The sequence below is a fragment of the Cervus elaphus genome, chromosome 22 (genome assembly GCF_910594005.1).
Source record: "Cervus elaphus chromosome 22, mCerEla1.1, whole genome shotgun sequence".
NCBI classification, from domain to species: Eukaryota; Metazoa; Chordata; class Mammalia; order Artiodactyla; family Cervidae; genus Cervus; species Cervus elaphus.
In genome coordinates this window covers 6,910,548-6,924,384 of record NC_057836.1, presented here as the reverse complement: position 1 = coordinate 6,924,384, position 13,837 = coordinate 6,910,548, and the positions used below count along the sequence as shown (strand labels likewise).

The 13,837-nt window shown below is 45.4% G+C and overlaps 1 protein-coding gene across 2 annotated transcripts in view; it reads right to left on the bottom strand.

Annotated features, from left to right (window-relative positions):
* TCF20 (transcription factor 20) overlaps nt 1–13,837 on the bottom strand; it is an 89,576-nt gene that overhangs the window by 47,578 nt on the left and 28,161 nt on the right. The window lies entirely within an intron of this gene.

Here is a 13,837-nt window from a genome sequence, read left to right as displayed (position 1 = left end):
ATCCCTGGGTTGGGAAGATCCCCTGGAGAAGGGAAAGGCTATCCACTCCAGTACTCTGGCCTGGAGAATTCCATGGACCGTGTAGTTCATGGGGTTGCAAAGAGTCGGACACAGCTGAGTGACTTTCACTTTCCTATTTCTTATCCTGTCTGTTTCTAAAGACGCAAATACACAGAGAAATGGCCATAAGTGTGAGGCCAAACTCTATGGTAGTAGGAAAAGAAAACACTCTGGGTAAATACAAACTACAGTACACTTCACTAAAGACCTCTCTTAAACAAAGGAGCCCCGCCCCCCCCCCCATTCAACTGGGTTAAAATATGGGGCTATATTGTCAATAAAATATCCAGCTATTTTAAAATAAGTCTTCCAGTTGTGGTCGGGGAGGGGTGAGAAAAAAACACATTCATTTAGTTTGTTTCATATATTATTAGACTGATCACGGAACATCACGTGAGAGCCTCACATGATGATGAGGCAGTCACTCCCCTGGCCTATCTCCTCCCTGACCTAAAACAGAAGTCAGCTCCGTATACCCTAATGCATGTTCTTGCAGGTTTACTATAACTACCAACAACCTGTGATGCTGGGTGATCCCAGGACACTCAACTCTTTATCACTGCATGGGTGCCTTACTGCTTCAGCCAGACATAAAATCTTAGGAGGTGAACCTCTTCTTGACACGTAAGTATGTCCAAGACCCCCCCACCGCCATCATGCCCCCATCCTCAATTCCCATGCAAATGGACTAGGCAGCATAAGCCAAAGTAGCAGTGATTATTCTTCCAGATTTTTTCCAGAGGTGTGCAAGAAGATTTAGCATCTCTGACCCTCCATGTAGTTTTTGACTTGCCAATATAGTATTCACAAAGTTACTACTGTCCATTTCTATGAAAGAGGGAATTCAGTCACACAGGAGGACAGCAGAAGATACAGAGGAAAATTAGAATTCACCCAGCTTAGGACCTAGACTCTTTACAAAGTCATCTGATTCGGTCAACACTGCATTATCTTACTCAACGTAATTCTCATGTAATGTAATATTCCTCTTACACAATTAATCAAGAGCTGATTTTATTTTGCCTTTCACCTGGGCCTGTCTCCTTCTCAGAGTCAGAGATGAAGAAGAAAGGCCAAACTGCTCCAACGGATTTTAAAATCAATTATTCAAAACAGAAATTACAAAACACACATGGGTAGGTTAAGACAAAGTTTTCCTACAAAGTTTTCCCACCTCTTAAATTCCCTCTCAGGGGAGCTGAAAAAGGAGTTGCAGCAGGAAAGGCCGTGGTCCTTTTTAAAGGTTAAGTAGATTCCTCATGTCCAAGCCCTGCAGTAGCTCCCCATCTCATCCCAAGTGAAGCAGGCCTGGTAGGGCCACCCCCACCGCATAACCTCTCTGACCTCCTCCTCTGCCTCTCTCTGCTCTAGTTCTGTTGTCGTCTCCTTGCTTCTGGGACAGGCTACCAGCCTTTCCACACGGAAACTTATTAGCTCTTCCTCCAGGCACCGGCTGGCCCCTTTACTTCCTGCCCAGTCTCTGGACAAACGTTACCTAACCAGTTTGGCCTTCCCCTGGCTAGCCTATTAAAAACAGCTACCTTCACATGCTCACCTGGGCCTTCCTGATCCCCCTGCTATGTCTCCTCCCCAGTATTTATTCCCAACAAGCACAGATACACACAGCCCCCCCAGCCCAGCAGAATGCAAACTTCCAAGGGCAGAGAGTTGGTGCCTTGCTGTAATCCTCCTGTCATGAAAACAGTAAGGAGCACATGGCAGGCATTCTGTAAACCAGTACACGGACAGGAGGTAAGCCTTAGAGAACTGGGCTACGACATCCATACTCGAGGCGGTAGAGTGGCAGTGATTATGAGAGGAGGGCAGGAAGGGAAGACAGAATATGACGGATCTGAAAGCTAGATGACGCTTAAGACTTTGTCTGTAAAATTCTCCGGTTCCAGGGGGGAAAAACCCAACTCAAGGCCACATGAGGGCTGTGAGGAGACTGCAGAAAGCAAACAGGGATCAGAGCTGAAGACGGTCAGTCAGGTAATGCCAAACTCTGAAAAGCTTGAGCCACTTCTTCCTGAAATATCTTAAGTCTAAACAGCTAGACAAGAGTCTACCACTTGGATATTAAGCTTGATGATATGATCACATGACCCAAAGTCACCCTTAAACATTCAAGAACAAACAATCTCAGCATCTAAAGGAAACTGCTTCTCAGCCTCCTCAGACTGCTGTTCTCTGTGCTGCTGGGCACCAGGTAATTCCTACTGGAGTGTTTGCTGCAGTGCCTGACACTGTACCAGCACTTCACAAGCACCAACTCCTCGAATCCTCACAAAACCGGTACCCTCATCTTCCAGGAGAGGAAACTGAAGCCCAGAGTTCCCAAGGCTGGGCAGTCTGCTCCTCAGGCCACGTTCTCAGCACTACAAACCAGAGGACGGAAGACGTGGTCAGTGATAACTGCACTTGTCATAGGTCAGCCTGGAAAGTGGGTGCCTCCACCTTCTCTGTTTCCCTCTCGTAAGGAGCCCCCAAATAAGCCACCTGGGTAGGAGTTAACATAGTCAGGATGGCTTCTGTCCACACAGGTTATCTTTCCTCTTTGTGGTTTTCTTATACCCTGGCTCTCGGAGCCAAAGGCCTTCTCTACATAATAAAAGGCAGCTGAAAGGCTGTGGACAGAGGAGCTGGCCAGCTACAGTCCATGGGGTCACAAAAGACACACGACTGTCTGAGTATGCACGACTTAAACAGAACAAAAAGACTAAATCTGGCAGTTTAATGGAAAGCTTCCTTGAGAGATAATCTCTCCATAAATAAATACCTTATATGTAGTTTAATTAATCGTTCTGCAAATAAAATCAGGCTTCTGAAAACTGAATATATAAACAATGTTGCCACTTGCTCCAAATTTTTCCTAAATAAGCACTGCTAGAAAGCAAAGAACCCTTAGCATCAGCACTCCCCACCTCTGGCTGCCAGGCTCCTTGGAGAATCCCATCCCCAGAGAGGGAGACAAGGTGTGAGTGTGCTTCCTTCAGAGGTCTGCTCTTGGCCTTACTTGGAGGTCTCCTGTCCTGTGCAACGATGGCATCCTCCCTACTATTGTAATTGTGGTTTTTGGACTAGATGAGGGGGGAAAAAAATCACTCCCAAGTATACTAGCAATTGAAAATGTACACTCAGAATATTTTAGTTTCACCATTAGTATATAAATAAGCTACTAATCACTAGTGGTAAAGAACCTGCCTGTCAATGCAGAGACTCAAGAGATGTCGGGAAGATCCCCTGGAGAAGGAAATGGCAACCCACCCCAGTACTCTTGCCTGGAGAATCCCATGGACAGAGGAGCCTAGCAGGATACAGTCTATGGCGTTGCAAAGAGTCAGACACAACTGAAGTGACTTAGCAGGCAGTGGGCAGGCAAGTAAGCTGCTAATACACTGATCCAATACTGTCCCACCATTTAAGAGAAGCAAAGCTGTCAGTGTAATCAGGTTTACAGCATCATGATTAACAGTGAGTGATAAACATCTGAATCTCTTCGTTTGAATGAGTATAGATGTAGCAAAGAAAATGTGATACTCTAAAAGGAAGCAAGCCACACACTTTTGAAAAGTTTACTAATGCTGCCTCCCTCCCCAATTCTCCCCTTTCCTGGTTATCTCCCATTTTCCTAACCTCCTGAACGGTTTCAGGAGGGCTGTGGAGGTGCACTGGTGAGGTCCAGAACTTCGCCGTTTCTGTTTCAGGGGCCATGATCCAGAGTCCACATGAGACCTCGGGACAAGCATCGCTTCCCGCCTGCACCCATGCCCCCCTACCCTACGCCTGTGCCAGCGACCCTGCTGTCTGGTAGAAAACCAACACTAATCTTCTCTGTCTTCCTTCCTGTGTCCAACACTGTCCCAGGCCCCAATCCATTCTCTTCACAGTTTTCCAAACTCTCTTCAGGTAGTTTCTTTGAGAGATCTTTTCAAGTACCTGCTTCCTCTTTTATTTCGGGTTAACCCTTGATTTTCTGCTCATATCCTTCCTTGCCTTGACAAAAATGCTTTAATCCCCAAGATGTTAACAACACATATGGCCCTTGTCTGGTGGATTATTCTGCTTTCTCTCCAACCTTATTCCTCACCCACCTCCATCCTACTCTCTGTTCTGGGAGGGTCACCATAGGGACTCAGGAGGCTCCACCACCCCTCTGGCTTCTGGTCCAGTTGTATGGGAAGAGGCAGGAAGAGAGTGAGAAGGAGGAAATTACGGTCCCGGTCGTCCCTCCCCCCGAGCCCCCTGCCCCGGCCATGGCTGAGGCTGGCTGAGATATCCCTCTTCTCCACCCTCCAGAACGGCTTCCTCCTCCCACCTTCCAGGCACAGGGGCAGCAACCCTAACTGCTGCCAGCCCAGGAGACGCCACTTTCTCCACTGGTGTCCCCAGACCCTGCTCACCCTTGGTAAACAGTCCCAGTCTGCACTGTGGACAACTCAGCAGTACTGTGAACACCCTCTTTCTAAGTTCTCTGCAGATCAGAAGCTGGAAGCTACCTTTTCAGAACCCTTTTCCAGCATAATCTGGACTAGAGTTTACAAAGAGAAGCACAAGAAAGATTTGAAAGGCAGAAGAAAACGAGAGGTTTACACTCCCAGAGGTGGCTGCAGTAGACACGGATTCATGTGTCTTCCCCATGAGCTCCTGAGAACCACTCACTGGGGGGCTTCAGTCTGAATGGCCAGGAGAAGCTTCCCTGACCATCCCAATCGCGGCTCCCCCTACAGCTGGGCAGATCCTAGTGCCTGTATCACACTCTTCTTATCTGGAACAGAAGCTTCCGGATGCCTGAAGGAAACAAGCACTCCTGAAATCATTCCGTTTCTGTGCGCCATCTGCTTCCTACCAGGATTCCAACTAGTGTCGCCCCTCTCTCAATCCTAGGATTTCAGAGTAACATATTCTTATTTGGGGGAGTGAGAGACTTCTGTTTCATGAAATATACCACAAGGTCTAAAGTCCTCCCATAACAAAACACCTAGAAATGTCAGACAATGCACAGCCAAGCTGTGAGGAAGAATGAATGCCCAGGATTCTAAACTGGTTGGAACCCTGACCAGGAGGGATGAGTTGGGTCAGGTCTACAGGACTTATTAAGTGCCATGAACATGGTAATGCTTTTAATGACCACCCACACAGGGACAGCAGACAAGGCCTCCAGCCCTCTTGTGGTGATGGTGGTGGTGAAACAGAACAGTCACTTTTGCACATAAAGACTCTAGACAGTGTCACTTGTGGCTAGATTAACCTCTATAAAGATGACAAGATACATTTTTAGGTAGTCACCAACTCATTCTCAATGACAAAAATGTTCTTTCCTCAACTGACCCAACTTCCTACCCCCAAGGAGAACCATGAACATCTCTTAGATACTCTAAGGAAGATGCCCTAGAATGACCCCAAACTCATTTTTTGCTTGAATTCTCTGTATTTAAGGTGTTAACTAATCCTGCAACTTCTCCGCCACCTGTATTTGCCCTTTACCTCTCCAGCCTTGTCACTGCCGTTTTCATCTTTCTTGGACGAGAATAACATCTCTCTTCCCCAGGACCACTCTCTTGGAACAGCTTTTCTTCACCAGCTGTTTTGACAGCACTGCCTCTCCACATGCCTGTGGCCCTCCAGCATCTTCTCACCCCAGGTTCTGCTCCTCTCTACCCTTTCAAACAAACCTGCTCAGCTCCCTCTGTGCTATGGCCCTGCCCTCACCTTGAGCCCATCTCTGAAACATTCCTAGGTCCACAGTTCCTTCCTACTAAGTCAGGTCACATGGTTCTCAAAAAGAGTGCTGGAAATGTGACCTTTTCCACAAATCTTCCTTAAAGCAGGTCATCTGTTGGCTTTTCTCTATTAATAAAACAAACAGTGAAGTGCATGTGCCTTTGTGTTTAGTCGCTCAAGTCGTGTCTGACTCTGTGCGACCCTATGGGACTGTAGCCCACCAGGCTCCTCTGTCCATGGGGATTCTCCAGGCAAGAATGTTGCCTGGAGTGGGTTGCCATGCCCCCTCCAGAGATCTTCCCAACCCAGGGATCAAACCCAGGTCTCCTGCATCACAGGCAGATTCTTTACCGTCTGAGCCATCAGGGAAGCCCTTTAACCATCTGGGAAGGATTTGCCTTTAACCACTATTTAAGGTATGTGCTATTGATGAGAATATCTACCATTGATTCTATGTGTGAGGCGCTGGTCGTTTTACATGTATTTCAACTTATGGATATGTTGGGGGAAAAAAAAAAGATAAATTATGTTATTTGCCGAAAGTCACTCTTCTAGAGTAAACTGAAGCTGATAACCTATAGCTCAAATTCTTTTGGTTCTAAAACCCACTTTCCCTTCTCTCACTGTACCATAAACTGAGCAGGGAGCACTTGAATCCAGCTTTTAGAAGTTTCTAATACTTTGGAACTTCCCCGGCGGTCCGGTGGTTAAAACTCTGCACTTCCACTGCAGGAGGCATGGGTTTGGCTCCCTGGTCGAGGAACTTAAGATTCCTCACGCCATGAAGCATGGCCAAAAACAAAAACCCTAACAGACAATAACTATAGCTATCGCCTATTTTCTGCATGTCTAACACAAGTCACACACTGCACCAGGCGCTTTATAGGAATATTAACGTATTTAATCCTCACCATGCTCTAAACAAGTATTAGCGCTCTTTTTGGTAAAGTGAGGCTCAGAAAAGTTAAAACAAGCAAAACATTCATAGTAAACGTCCAGGTGGAATATGGAATCCCCACCCCAACCCAGTCTGTACTTCTGGCAGAAGCCTTCCGTGAAACAGCAGCGAGACTGGCACGGATTGGGAGCATTTTATAAAGGAATCATGACACTTCCTAGAATTGAGTCTACTGTCTATACCTGGATAGTTCTATGTTATTTGCTCTATGTATGTGCAAACATGGGATCTTCTTAAGTAGATCAGGCAAAAGATTTGCTTGAAGATTTGACTTGGTATTTCAAATTCTATGTTCTATTTGCCGATGAACAGAGCTTCGCTCTCCCTCAGTGGCTTACAGGTGTCTCAGGTGCAATCAGGCCTTAAGGGTAAGATAACGTGCTGATGGTGTGGGCTGTCCCCTGGTTTGGGAGCCTAGAGAAACAGCTTAAGGAACCAACTCAGTCAGAATTTACAAGTCAACAGTCTAGAGGAAAATATGCCCACTAGAATGTTACAGACCTAAAAAGTCTCTCTAAGGGTGAAAACCTGAATTACATTAGCCACGCAAACTACAAAAAACATCCACTCACCTTCACCTGTGATCAAATACACGCTGGCATAAAGTGGGGACACAAAACTACAGCTTTAAATTTTCAAAAGAAGAAATGATATGATACCTGGCGAGGTTGGGGTGAAGCTGGTACAAACAATAACGGCATGAATTATTACAACCCTTTGGAAAAGCAATTTGGTGATAAAAATATTAATAACTTTTGACCCAGTAATTCTATTCACTAGATTTTTATCCTAAAGAAATCTCAAAACAACCAAGCAAAAACCAAGGTACCAACATATTCACTCTAGTGATATCTACAAGCAGTAAAGACAGGCAAGAATCTAATTTTCTATCATCTGAAAATGATTAAACATATTGTGGTATCTTCACTCAACGAAATGGTACATACTCATTGAAAACAACTGTGAAGATTCCAGCACCATAGGAAACGCTTATTTTATATACTAAGATGAAGGAAATAACCTGTGCTATGGTTGCACCTATCTGGAGATCAATTTGGTCCAGGGCCAATCAGCACAGAAAAATGAAAACCCTTCCATTATTCAAGGTGGCAGGATTGTGGATGCATTTTCTTCCTTTTCATTTCTATTGACATTAGTTCTTGTGTAGAAAATAACCACTTTAAAATTTTATTCAGTTCAGTTCAGTCGCTCAATCGTGTCCGACTCTTTGCGACCCCATGAATCGCAGCACACCAGGCCTCCCTGTCCATCAACAACTCCCAGAGTCTACCCAAACCCATGTCCATCGAGTTGGTGATGCCATCCAGCCATCTCATCCTCTGTCGTCCCCTTCTCCTCCTGCCCCCAATCCCTCCCAGTATTAGGATCTTTTCCAATGAGTCAACTCTTCGCATGAGGTGGCTAAAGTATTGGAGTTTCAGCTTCAGCACCAGTCCTTCCAATGAACACCTAGGACTGATCTCCTTTAGGATGGACTGGTTGGATCTCCTTGCAGTCCAAGGGACTCTCAAGAGTCTTCCCCAACACCACAGTTCAAAAGCATCAACTGTTTGGCACTCAGCTTTCTTCACTGTCCAGCTCTCACAGCCATACATGACTAATAGAAAAACCATAGCCTTGACTAGACGGACCTCTGTTGGCAAAGTAATGTCTCTGCTTTTAAATATGCTATCCAGGTTGGTCATAACTTTCCTTCCAAGGAGTAAGCGTCTTTTAATTTCATGGCTGCAATCACCATCTGCAGGGATTTTGGAGCCCCCAAAAATAAAGTCTGACACTGTTTCCACTGTCTCCCCATCTATTTCCCATGAAGTGATGGGAACAGATGCCATGATCTTAGTTTTCTGAATGTTGAGCTTTAAGCCAACTTTTTCACTCTCCTCCTTCACTTTCAAGAAGAGGCTTTTTAGTTCCTCTTCACTTTCTGCCGTAAGGGTGGTGTCGTCTGCATATCTGAGGTTATTGATATTTCTGCCGGCAATCTTGATTCCAGCTTGTGGTTCTTCCAGCCCAGCGTTTCTCATGATTTCATTAACCTTATTTTAAAAATACACCTCTCACACTATCTCAAAAATATCTTGTCCAGGGGCAGGTGGGGGAGAGAGGCACTTGCAGAAATCCTTGCTTCAGAAAACCTGGCACTAGCACTGCATGTGCACTGCAGTGCCCAAGTGAGTGTGCACACACACACCACCAGCTCTGAGCTATTTTTCAGAATTAGGCATAAAAACAACTGAATTCCACCCCAGAGTGGGCAGTCCTATTTTTAGACATAATCTCAAATAGCAAAGAGACTGTAGCATCCTATCACTGCATGTGTCTGTAACGGCATGGAGATGCCATAACCCTGCTCCCAGACAGGCCAAAGGGGCCCCAACGCCATCCACTAGAGAGCTGCCTGTCTCGTAACTGCAGTATCAACTTAGATGACCCCCTCTGTGGGCAGGATGGCCAAAGCTGCTGGGAAAAGGGCAGGGCCACTGGTGTCTCTGGGACCCGCGGAGCACGGGCTCCCTGTGGGTTTTTCCTAAGTTAAGCCTGAGGGGTTTTGCGATGTTATTAATGTTTTCCCCTCATTTAAAGGCTGTATGAGTACATAATTTCTAAACCGTCACAGACAAAAAGGGTCACAGAAAGCAATCCGTGTCACCACTTGTAGGCAAAAACAGCTCCATTTTATAATAGCAACAACAACAAAAAAATACCAGAGGACTAACTCAAAGTAGAAGGCAAAAACTACATATATAGATAAACTACTGAAGGACCCCAAAGAAGAGCTCAAAAACCAACCAGCCCACCAGAGAAATACACAAATGTATCCACATGCAAAGACACAGTATCATACAGAGGTCAAGTTCCTACAGACTAGCTTATAAAACTAGTAACATGCCAGTCAGAATCTCAGTAGGGTCTCAGAATACAACTTATTTTGAAATAATTTTAAATTGTACAGAAAAGTTCAAGAATAGTACAGGGCTTACATAATCCCTTCAACAAGATTCTCCAACTGATAATATCACTTCACTTTTAATTTAATGATATTTTATATCTTTTGCTGCATTACCTATACATACTCATTACCTATACAGTCAGCCCTCTGTTATCTATGGGGTCTGCATCTGTGGATTCAACCAACCGCAGATCAAATGTATTAGGGGAGAAATTACAGAAAGGTATACAAAGCACAACTTGGATCTGCCACATGGCTAGCAATTATTTATACAGTACTCACATTGAGTTGATAACTATTTACGTAGCATTTACATTGTGTTAGATATTGTAAGTAATGTAGAGATGATGTGTGGAAAGATTTATATGCAACTACTATGCCATTTTATATAAGGAATCCAAGTACCCACAGAGTTTGGTGTCTGAGGGGGCCTTGGAACCATTCCCCTACAAATACTGAGGAAGAGGATATATACCCTGTATGATACCCATTAGCTTCTTCCTGATCTCTTTGAGAGTAGGCTGAAGACTGAAGCCCAATCACCCCCAACCAGTCCAGTGAACATTTCCAAAAACAGGAACATTCATCTACATAACCAGCATAAAACCCTCCGCACCAGGAAATTAACATTCCTTTACCACTGAGCCACCTGAGAAGGTCCCCTGGAGAAGGAAATGGCAACCCACTCCAGTATTCTTGCCTGGAAAACCCCATGGACAGAGGAACCTGGTGGGCTACAGTCCATGGAGTCACAAAAGAATCAGACATGACTTAGCGACTAAACCGCAACATCAACTATACCACCAACCCAGTGCACAGAGTCCATTCCAATTTTGTGAACTGTCCCAACGTGTCTCCTTTTCCTTTCTGGCCCAGGATCCCATCCAGGAGCACAAGCTGTCACACCTCACCAGTGTCTCGTCAGTGTGAAATGGTCCCCCAGTATTCTCCTGACTCCCATGTCCTTGACAGAGCACGGTCCTCTCATTCTGCAGGAGGCACGTCCAGCCTCGGGCCCACTTTCTTGGCAACGACACCAGAGGCATGACACTGAGCTCTGCTCAGGGCACCACGCCAGGGAGGGAGGGCAAGTGTACCCTCCACTGTGATGCCAATCACATTCATCTGGTCAAACCCACCCCTGCCAGGTTTCCCCACCACAAACTTACCAGTTTACCTTGGTTATCAATCAAGTATCTTGTGCCAATAGCTTGTTCTTTGTCAAACATCCACTTACTGACGACTCCCGTGTCAACCAAGCACCACTATGATGATTCATTGTTATTGTTCAGTTGCTCAAATGTGTTTGACTCTGAGACCCCCTGAAATGTAACCCGGCCAGGCTCCTCTGACCATGGGATTCCTTAGGCAAGAATACTGGAGTGGGTTGCCATTTCCTCTGCCAGGGGATCTTCCCAACCCAGAGATCGAACCTGCATCTTCTGGACTGACAGGTGGCTTCTTTACCGCTGAGCCATCTATGATGGATGCCAAATGGTGACTCTCTGTCCATCACTAGCTGGCAGAACTTCCCCTCCTAACCCACGTGTCCACTCATCTATTTGATTCTCAAACTATCCAGCTCTGGCCAGTGAAGACCTCTTCAAAGTGGTCCCTATACCCTTTGGACACACTCCCTCCCTTGAGCGTGACTTTGCGTCCTGGCACAAAGTGTTTCAGGATCATATACCCCTTTCCACGCCGCCCCCAGGAACAAGCCGCATCTCCAAGGATATGATTCATTTTAGAGAAGGATAATATACAGAAACAAAGATCTGGATGCTAGGATTGTTCACTGCTGCTGGGATGTCACTGCCTCTAGCTAGAAAATACTATGTACAAACACCCACACCCGTAACTATTTCCATACCCACAGCTGTATATGCATCTAGGAGCCATGGGTTCATCCTGAGACCTCCAGTTCCAACCCAGCACCCTCCAGGGTCTTTGCAACCTTTCACCTTGCCATGTTTGCGACTTCCTCCTCAAATAGCTCAGGCACCTGGCCCCCATTGGCCTCAATATGTACTTAGACACTTGCTTACTCAACGTACTTATTTTGCTCATTTGCTCAGTAAAACTGACCTCCCAAGCCCTGCAGCCTCATCCTTCACGTCTCCTCACCATCAACCCCTCAACCAGAAGACTCTCCACTGCCTCTGTGAGGCTCTGATAAATAAATTATAAAGTTCGATTAAAGGAAATACATGAAGCTAGTCAAGAAAATTTGGGAAACTATGGAAAGTCAGAAGATACTTACTCTACCATGGATTGTACTTTTTTCTAAATTATAATTAAAATAAACTAAAGGGATAACATGCTACCTTTCTGTTGTTTTTCAGGGAGAAAAATAATTGTGTTAGACCCATCTCATGATATCCACAAAAATAAACTCCAGGTGAATTAAAAAGCTAAACATCAGAGAGAGGAAGAGAGAGGGGCAGGGCAGTTTAAAAGAAAACGTTAATAATTCAAGGGAAACAAGCTGACATTCAGTTTTGAGTTTATAAATGCCATTCCTCACTAAATGGAACCCAGGCTAGAAAAATGTCTTGATTCTCCAAGGGGCAGACAAGCCCAAGGCATAAATCTATAATACTTGAACCACGCCAGAAAGCCAGGATATACTTTCAGCTGAATGCAGATATGTCAAACCAGACTGAGAGGGTTCTCCTCATTTGGTGGGATCAAGTTTTATTCCTTTTACTGGATTAGATGAATTAGCAATGAAAAATTTCCAAACTAGTTCTGTAGCTCTGTATTTATGGACATGGATAAATTTTAGAAACAATATACACAAAAAGAGTGACAAAGAATCAACACGACTTGGCGACTGGACAACAAATACACGGAAAAGGCCTGGTGTTTGGGAATACGGGTCTCAGCGGAAGGAGGGAGACACTCAGAAGGATGCAGTGTGACACTGTCCAGTCTGGGTGATGGGTACACAGGTGTCATCAGTCTTTGTACTTTTCTGTGTGTTTGACGTATTTTGCAAATAAACAGAATTCTGGTTTCCCACTTAACCAGTCTGAGGAAACATCACTGGTTCACGGCATGGAATTTAAGATCCTTCAGCTTCTGACGTGAACAGAATTTCTAGCTCCATATCTCATGACCTCATTTTGCACCTCCTACTCCAGTGGGCTTCCTTTGTGGCTCAGCTGGTAAAGAATCCACCTGCAATGCGGGATACCTGGGTTCAATCCCTGGGTTGGGAAGATCCCCTGGAGAAGGGAAAGGCTACCCACTCCAGTATTCTGGCCTGGAGAATCCCATGGATGAGTCCATGGGGTTGCAAAGAGTCAGGCACGACCGAGCGGCTTTCACCTTCATTCCAGTGGACAGTAAACTTCTCTCCATTCCTCAAAGGTGAGTCAGACCTCCAGGTCTTGTCCAAGCTGTTACCTGTCGGAATGCTAGTCCCCTGCCCACTTTCACCATCCAATTAATTCAGATGCTTCTGTGACGACCTACTCAAACATCCCTTCTTCGGAGCCTCCTTCCAATGAGTCAAGCACTCCAGTCTCTCTCCCCACAGCTCCTGGGAGCATGAAGTGGCGGAAAGGGTATGCCTGGACCTTGAACTCAGACACTGTCAGATTCTGAACTGGATTTTGCAGCTTAATGCTAGTGAGCTCTTGAGCAAAACTGCTCACTTCTTAAGCACTGGTTTCCTCAATGGTAGAACAGAAATGCCCCTGGAGTTTGCCTGTGGTGAGGTGAAACATAGAGTGCTATTCCACTAAGAACACTTCTCCTGATACCAGAAGTGAAGCAAGTCCCTCCCCTCTTTTCTTTTATTACTGATACATTTCAAAACAGTAAGTCGGGAAAATGGCTGGAAAGGATACATGGCAACATTAACTAGGGGAGGAATGACTTTTTAATTGTTTTTTATTTTTAGTAAGACTACAGTCATGTGTTATGCGGAGAAGGAAATGGCAACCCACTCCAGTATTCTTGTCTGGAGAACCCCATGGACAGAGGAGTCTGGTGGGCTATGGTCCACAGGGTTGCAAAGAGTCGGACACGACTGAAGCGACTTAGCACGCACGCATGTGCTCCTTACATGAAAGTATGGTTTGTAAAACACATAAGGTTATCGAAAGCCCCTAGCAGAA